The following is an 8,721-nucleotide window of genomic DNA, read 5'->3' as shown; positions in this document are numbered from 1 at the left end:
GATTGAGGATTAAGGATTGAAGATTGGGGATTGAGGATCTAGGATTGGAGATTGATTGTTGAGGATTGAAGATTGAGGATTGAGGATTGAGGATTGAGGATTGAGGGTTGAAGATTGAGGATTGAGGATTGAGGATTGAGGAATGAGGATTGAGGATTAAAGATTGAATATTGATGATTGAAGATTGAGGATTGAGGATTGAGGGTTGTGGATTGAGGACGAGGACTGAGGGTTGAATATTGATGTTTGAGACCTGAGGATTGAGGATTGAGGATTGAGAATTGATGATTGAGTATTGAGGATTGAGGATTGAGGATTGGGTATTGAGGATTGAAGATTGAGGATTCAGGATTGAGCATTGAAGATTGAGGATGGGGGATTGAGGATTGACGATTGAGGATTGAGTATTGAGGTTTGAAGATTGAGTATTGATGATTGAAGATTGAGGATTGAGGATTGAGTGTTGAGGATTGAGGACGAGGGCTGACGGTTGGGGATTGAGGATTGAGCATTGAGGATTGAAGATTGATGGCTGGGGATTGAGGATTGAAGTTTGAGGATTAAGGATTGAAGATTGGGGATTGAGGATCTTGGATTGGAGTTTGATTATGGAGGATTGAAGATTGGCGATTGAGGATTAAGGAATGAGAATTGAGAATTGAGAATGAGGACTGAGGCTGAGGATTGAGGATTGATCATAGAGGATTGAAGATTGAGGACTGGCGATAGAGGATTGGAGATTGAGGATTAAGGATTGAGGATTGGGGATTGAGGATCTAGGATTGGAGATTTATTATTGGGGATTGAAGATTGAGGATTGAGGATTGAGGATTGAGAATTGAGAATTGAGAATTGAGGATGATGACTGAGGGTTGAGGATTGAGGTTTGAGGAACGAGAATTGAGGATTGAGGATTGAGGACTGAGGATTGACGATTGAGTATTGAAGATTGAGGATTTATGACTGAGGATTGAGGACTGAGGATTGAGGATAGAGGATTGAGGACTGAAGGTTGAGTATTGAGGATTGAATATTGAGGATTGTGGATTGAGGACTGAGGATTGAGGACTGAGCATTGACGATTGAGTATTGAAGATTGAGGATTTGTGACTGAGGATTGAGGATTGAGGATTGAGGATTGAGGATTGAGGACTGAGGATTGAGGATTGACGATTGAGTATTGAAGATTGAGGATTTATGACTGAGGATTGAGGATTAAGGATTGAAGATTGGGGATTGAGGATCTAGGATTGGAAATTGATTATTGATGATTGAAGATTGAGGATTGAGGATTGAGGATTGAGAATTGAGAATTGAGGATGAGGACTGAGGGTTGAGGATTGAGGTCTGAGGAATGAGGATTGAGGGTTGAGGATTGAGGATTGAGGGTTGAGGATTGAGGATTGAGTATTGAAGAGTGAGTATTGATGCCTGAGGATCGAGGATTGTGGATTCAGGATTGAGGATTGAGGATTGAAGATTGTGTTTTGGGGATTGAAGATTGAGGATTGAGGATTGAGGACTGAGGATTTAGGATTGAGGATTGAGCATTGAGGATTGAAGATTGAGGATTGAGGATTGAGGGTTGTGGATTGAGGACGAGAACTGAGGGTTGAATATTGATGTTTGAGGTCTGAGGATTGAGGATTGAGGATTGAGAACTGAGGATTGAGGATTGAGGATTGAAGATTGAGGATTGGGTATTGAGGATTGAAGAATGAGCATTGAGGATTGAGGATTGAGGATTGAGGATTGCAGATTGAGTATTGAGGATTGAGGATTGAGTATTGAGGATTGAGGATTGAGGATTAAGGATTGAGGATTGAGGATTGAGGATTGAAGATTGAGTATTGAGGATTGAATATTGAGGATTGAGGATTGAGGATTGAGGATTGAGGATTGAGGATTGAAGATTCAGGATTGGGGATTGAGGATTGACGATTGAGGATTGAGTATTGAGGATTGAGAATTGAGGATTGAGGATTGAAATTGAGTATTGAGGATTGAAGATTGAGAATTGAGATTTGATTATTGAATATTGTGGGTTGAGTACTGAACCATGAGAATTCAGGATATTCTACTGAGTATTGGGAATTGAGGATTGATGGTTGAGTATTGAGGATTGATGGCTGAGGGTTGTGTGTTGAATATTGAGGATCGAGGATTGAGGATTGAGGATAGACGATTGAGGATTGAAGATTGAGTATTGATGATAGAATATTGAGGATTGAGGATTGAGGATTGAGGATTGAGGATTGAGAATTGAGAATTGAGGAAATGGACTGAGGGTTGAGGATTGAGGTTTGAGGAACGAGGATTTTTGATTGAGGATTGAGGACTGAGGATTGAGGATTGAGGATTGAGGATTGAGGATTGAGGTCTGAGGATTGACGATTGAGTATTGAAGATTGAGGATTTATGTCTGAGGATTCAGGATTGAGGATTGAGGACTGAGGATTGAGGATTGAAGTTTGAGTACTGAGGATTGAATATTGAGGATTGAGGATTGAGTATTGAGGATTGAGAATGAGGGCTGAGGGTTGAGGATTGAGGTTTGAGTATACAACCCTGACAATTCAGGGTATTGTATTGAGCATTGAGAATTGAGGATTGATGGTTGAGTATTGAGGATTGAGGATTGAGGATTGAGGATTGAGTATTGAAGATTGAGGATTGATGATTGAGGATTGAGGATTGAGGATTGAGGATTGAGGATTGAAGATTGAGCATAGAGGATTGAAGATTGAGGACTGGCGATTGAGGATTGAAGATTGAGGATTAAGGATTGAAGATTGGGGATTGAGGATCTAGGATTGGAGATTGATTATTGAGGATTCAAGATTGAGGATTGAGGATTGAGGATTGAGAATTGAGAATTGAGAATGAGGACTGAGGGTTGAGGATTGAGGTTTGAGGAATGAGGATTGAGGATTGAGGATTGAGTATTGAAGATTGAGGATTGATGATTGAGGATTGAGGATTGAGGATTGAGGATTAAAGATTGAATATTGATGATTGAAGGTTGAGGACTGAGGATTGAGGGTTGTGGATTGAGGACGAGGACTGACGGTTGAATAATGATGTTTGAGGCCTGAGGATTGTGGATTGAGGATTGAGAATTGATGATTGAGGATTGAGGATTGAAGATTGAGGATTGGGTATTGAGGATTGAAGAATGAGGATTCAGAACTGAGGATTGAGTATTGAGGATTGAGGATTGAGGATTGGGGATTGAATATTGAGTATTGAGGATTGAAGATTGCGGATTGAGGGTTGAGGACTGAGGATTGAGGATTGAGCATTGAAGATTGAGGATTGGGGATTGAGGATTGACGATTGAGGATTGAGTATTGAGGATTGGAGATTGAGTATTGATGATTGAAGATTGACGATTGGGGATTGAGAGTTGAGGATTGAGGACGAGGACTGACGGTTCAGGATTAAGGATTGAGCATTGACGATTGAAGATTGATGACTGGGGATTGAGGACTGAAGGTTGAGGATTAAGGATTGAAGATAGGGGATTGATGATCTTGGATTGGAGATTGATTATTGTGGATTGAAGATTGACGATTGAGGATTGAGGATTGAGAATTGAGAATTGAGAATGAGGACTGAGAGTTGAGGATTGAGGTTTGAGGAATGAGGATTGAGGGTTGAGGATTGAGGATTGAGGATTGACTATTGAGGATTGAGTATTGAAGATTGCGTATTGATGCCTGAGGATTGAGGATTGAGGATTGAGGACTGAGGATTGAGGATTGAGGATTCAGCATTGAGGATTAGATGTTGAGGACTGGGGATTGAGGATTGAAGATTGAGGATTAAGGATTGAAGATTGGGGATTGAGGATCTAGGATTGGAGATTGATTGTTGAGGATTGAAGATTGAGGATTGAGGATTGAGGATTGAGGATTGAGGGTTGAAGATTGAGGATTGAGGATTGACGATTGAGGATTGAGGATTGAGGATTAAAGATTGAATATTGATGATTGAAGATTGAGGATTGAGGATTGAGTGTTGTGGATTGAGGACGAGGACTAAGGGTTGAATATTGATGTTTGAGGCCTGAGGATTGAGGATTGAGGATTGAGAATTGAGGATTGAGGATTGAGGATTGAGCATTGAGGATTGGGTATTGAGGATTGAAGGTTGAGGATTCAGGATTGAGGATTGAGGGTTGTGGATTGAGGATTGAGAATTGAGGATTGAAGATTAAGTATTGAGGATTGAAGATTGAGGAATGAGTATTGAGGATTGAGGATTGAGGATTGAGCATTGAAGATTGAGGATGGGGGATTGAGGATTGAAGATTCAGGATTGAGGATTGAGGATTGAAGATTGAGTATTGGGGATTAAAGGTTGAGGATTGAGGATTGAGGATTGGGGATGGAGGATGAGGACTGACGGTTGAGGATTGAGGTTTGAGGATTGAGGATTGAGGATTGAGTACTGAGGATTGAGGATTGAGGATTGAGCATTGAGGATTGAAGGTTGATGACTGGGGATTGAGGACTGAAGTTTGAGGATTAAGAATTGAAGATTGGGGATTGAGGATCTTGGATTGGAGGTTGATTATTGAGGATTGAAGATTGACGATTGAGGATTGAGGATTGAGGATTGAGGATTGAGGACTGAGGATTGAGGATTGAGGATTGAGCATTGAGGATTGGAGATTGAGGACTGGGGATTGAGGATTGAATATTGAGGATTAAGGATTGAAGATTGGGGATTGAGGATCTAGGATTGGAGATTGATTGTTGAGGATTGAAGATTGAGGATTGAGGATTGAGGATTGAGGATTGAGGGTTGAAGATTGAGGATTGAGGATTGAGGATTGAGGAATGAGGATTGAGGATTAAAGATTGAATATTGATGATTGAAGATTGAGGATTGAGGATTGAGGGTTGTGGATTGAGGACGAGGACTGAGGGTTGAATATTGATGTTTGAGACCTGAGGATTGAGGATTGAGGATTGAGAATTGATGATTGAGGATTGAGGATTGAGGATTGTGGATTGGGTATTGAGGATTGAAGATTGAGGATTCAGGATTGAGCATTGAAGATTGAGGATGGGGGATTGAGGATTGACGATTGAGGATTGAGTATTGAGGTTTGAAGATTGAGTATTGATGATTGAAGATTGAGGATTGAGGATTGAGTGTTGAGGATTGAGGACGAGGGCTGACGGTTGGGGATTGAGGATTGAGCATTGAGGATTGAAGATTGATGGCTGGGGATTGAGGATTGAAGTTTGAGGATTAAGGATTGAAGATTGGGGATTGAGGATCTTGGATTGGAGTGTGATTATGGAGGATTGAAGATTGGCGATTGAGGATTAAGGAATGAGAATTGAGAATTGAGAATGAGGACTGAGGCTGAGGATTGAGGATTGATCATAGAGGATTGAAGATTGAGGACTGGCGATAGAGGATTGGAGATTGAGGATTAAGGATTGAGGATTGGGGATTGAGGATCTAGGATTGGAGATTTATTATTGGGGATTGAAGATTGAGGATTGAGGATTGAGGATTGAGAATTGAGAATTGAGGATGATGACTGAGGGTTGAGGATTGAGGTTTGAGGAACGAGAATTGAGGATTGAGGATTGAGGACTGAGGATTGACGATTGAGTATTGAAGATTGAGGATTTATGACTGAGGATTGAGGACTGAGGATTGAGGATAGAGGATTGAGGATTGAAGGTTGAGTATTGAGGATTGAATATTGAGGATTGTGGATTGAGGATTGAGGATTGAGGACTGAGCATTGACGATTGAGTATTGAAGATTGAGGATTTGTGACTGAGGATTGAGGATTGAGGATTGAGGATTGAGGATTGAGGATTGAAGGTTGAGTACTGAGGATTGAATATTGAGGATTGAGGATTGAAGATTGAGGATTGAGAATGAGGGCTGAGGGTTGAGGATTGAGGTTTGGGTATAGAATCCTGAGAATTCAGGATATTGTATTGAGCATTGAGAATTGAGGATTGATGGTTGAGTATTGAGGATTGAGGATTGAGGATTGAGGACTGAGGATTGAGGATTGAGGATCTGGGATTGGAGATTGATTATTGAGGATTGAAGATTGAGGATTGAGGATTGAGGATTGAGGATTGAGGATTGAGGATTGAAGATTGAGTATTGATGATTGAATATTGAGGATTGAGGATTTAGGTTTGAGGATTGAGGGCGAGGACTGACGGTTGAGGATCGAGATTTGAGGATTGAGGATTGAGGATTGAGGACTGAGGCTGAGGATTGAGGATTGGGCATAGATGATTGAAGATTGAGGACTGGCGATTGAGAATTGAAGATTGAGTATTAAGGATTGAGGATTGGAGATTGATTATTCGGGATTGAAGATTGAGGATTAAGGATTGAGGATTGAGAATTGCGAATTGCGGATGAGGACTGAGGGTTGAGGATTGAGGTTTGAGGAACGAGGATTGAGGATTGAGGATTGAGGACTGAGGATTGACGATTAAGTATTGAAGATAGAGGATTTATGACTGAGAACTGAGGATTGAGGATTGAGGTTTGAGGATTGATGATTGAAGATTGAGTATTGAGGATTGAATATTGAGGATTGAGGATTGAGAATTGAGGATTGAGGATTGAGGATTGAGGATTGAAGATTGAGGATTGAGGATTGAGGATTGAAGATTGAGTGTTGATGATTGAGAATGAGGGCTGAGGGTTGAGGATTGAGGTTTGGGTATAGAATCCTGAGAATTCAGGATATTGTATTGAGCATTGAGAATTGAGGATTGATGGTTGAGTATTGAGGATTGAGGATTGAGGATTGAGGATTGAGTATTGAAGATTGAGGATTGATGATTGAGGATTGAGGATTGAGGATTGAAGATTGAGTATTGATGATTGAGAATGAGGGCTGAGGATTGAGGATTGAGGATTGAGGATTGGGTATTGAGGATTGACGCTTCAGGTTTGAGGGTTGAGGATGTAGGATTGAGGAGAGAGGCCTGAGTGTTGAGGATTGAGTGTTGAGAATTGATGCTTGAGGTTTGAGATTTGATTATTGAATATTATGAATTGAGTATTGAACCATGAGAATTCAGGATGTTCTATTGAGTATTGAGAATTGAGGATTGATGGTTGAGTATTGAGGACTGATGGTTGAGGGTTGAGAGTTGAATATTGAGGATTGAGGATTGAGGATTGAGGATTGAGGATTGAGAATTGAGGATGAGGACTGAGGGTTGAGGATTGAGGTTTGAGGAATGTGGATTGAGGGTTGAGGATTGAGGATTGAGGATTGAGGATTGAGGATTGAGGATTGAAGATTGAGGATTGAGGATTGAGGATTGAGGATTGACGATTGAGTAATGAAGATTGAGGATTTATGACTGAGGATTGAGGATTAAGGATTGAAGATTGGGGATTGAGGATCTAGGATTGGAGATTGATTATTGAGGATTGAAGATTGACGATTGAGGATTGAGGATTGAGAATTGAGAATTGAGGATGAGGACTGAGGGTTGAGGATTCAGGGTTTGAGGAATGAGGATTGAGGGTTGAGGATTGAGGATTGAGGATTGAGGATTGAGGATTGAGTATTGTAGAGTCAGTATTGATGCCTGAGGATTGAGGATTGTGGATTGAGGATTGAGGATTGAGGATTGAAGATTGTGTTTTGGGGATTGAAGATTGAGGATTGAGGATTGAGGATTGAGGATGGAGGATGAGGACTGACGGTTGAGGATTGAGGTTTGAGGATTGAGGATTGAGGATTGAGGACTGAGGATTTAGGATTGAGGATTGAGCATTGAGGATTGAAGATTGAGGACTGGGGATTGAGGATTGAAGATTGAGGATTAAGGATTCAAGATTGGGGATAGAGGATCTGGGATTGGAGATTGATTATTGAGGATTGAAGATTGAGGATTGAGGATTGAGGATTGAGGACTGAGGATTGAGGATTGACGATTGAGTATTGAAGATTGAGGATTTATGACTGAGGATTGAGGATTAAGGATTGAAGATTGGGGATTGAGGATCTAGGATTGGAAATTGATTATTGAGGATTGAAGATTGAGGATTGAGGATTGAGGATTGAGAATTGAGAATTGAGGATGAGGACTGAGGGTTGAGGGTTGAGGTTTGAGGAATGAGGATTGAGGGTTGAGGATTGAGGATTGAGGATTGAGGATTGAGGATTGAGTATTGAAGAGTGAGTATTGATGCCTGAGGATTGAGGATTGTGGATTCAGGATTGAGGATTGAGGATTGAGGATTGAGTATTGAAGATTGAGCGTTGAGGATTGAGGATTGAGGATTGAGAATTGAGAATTGAGGATGAGGACTGAGGGTTGAGGATTGAGGTTTGAGGAATGTGGATTGAGGGTTGAGGATTGAGGATTGAGGATTGAGGATTGAGGATTGAAGATTGAGGATTGAGGATTGAGGATTGAGGATTGACGATTGAGTAATGAAGATTGAGGATTTATGACTGAGGATTGAGGATTAAGGATTGAAGATTGGGGATTGAGGATCTAGGATTGGAGATTGATTATTGAGGATTGAAGATTGAGGATTGAGGATTGAGGATTGAGAATTGAGAATTGAGGATGAGCACTGAGGGTTGGGGATTGAGGTTTGAGGAATGAGGATTGAGGGTTGAGGATTGAGGATTGAGGATTGAGGATTGAGGATTGAGTATTGAAGAGTCAGTATTGATGCCTGAGGATTGAGGAT

Source organism: Calliopsis andreniformis, unplaced genomic scaffold (genome assembly GCF_051401765.1).
Source record: "Calliopsis andreniformis isolate RMS-2024a unplaced genomic scaffold, iyCalAndr_principal scaffold0035, whole genome shotgun sequence".
NCBI classification, from domain to species: Eukaryota; Metazoa; Arthropoda; class Insecta; order Hymenoptera; family Andrenidae; genus Calliopsis; species Calliopsis andreniformis.
The sequence above is the reverse complement of the archived record's forward strand: the minus strand, read 5'-3'. Positions refer to the sequence as shown.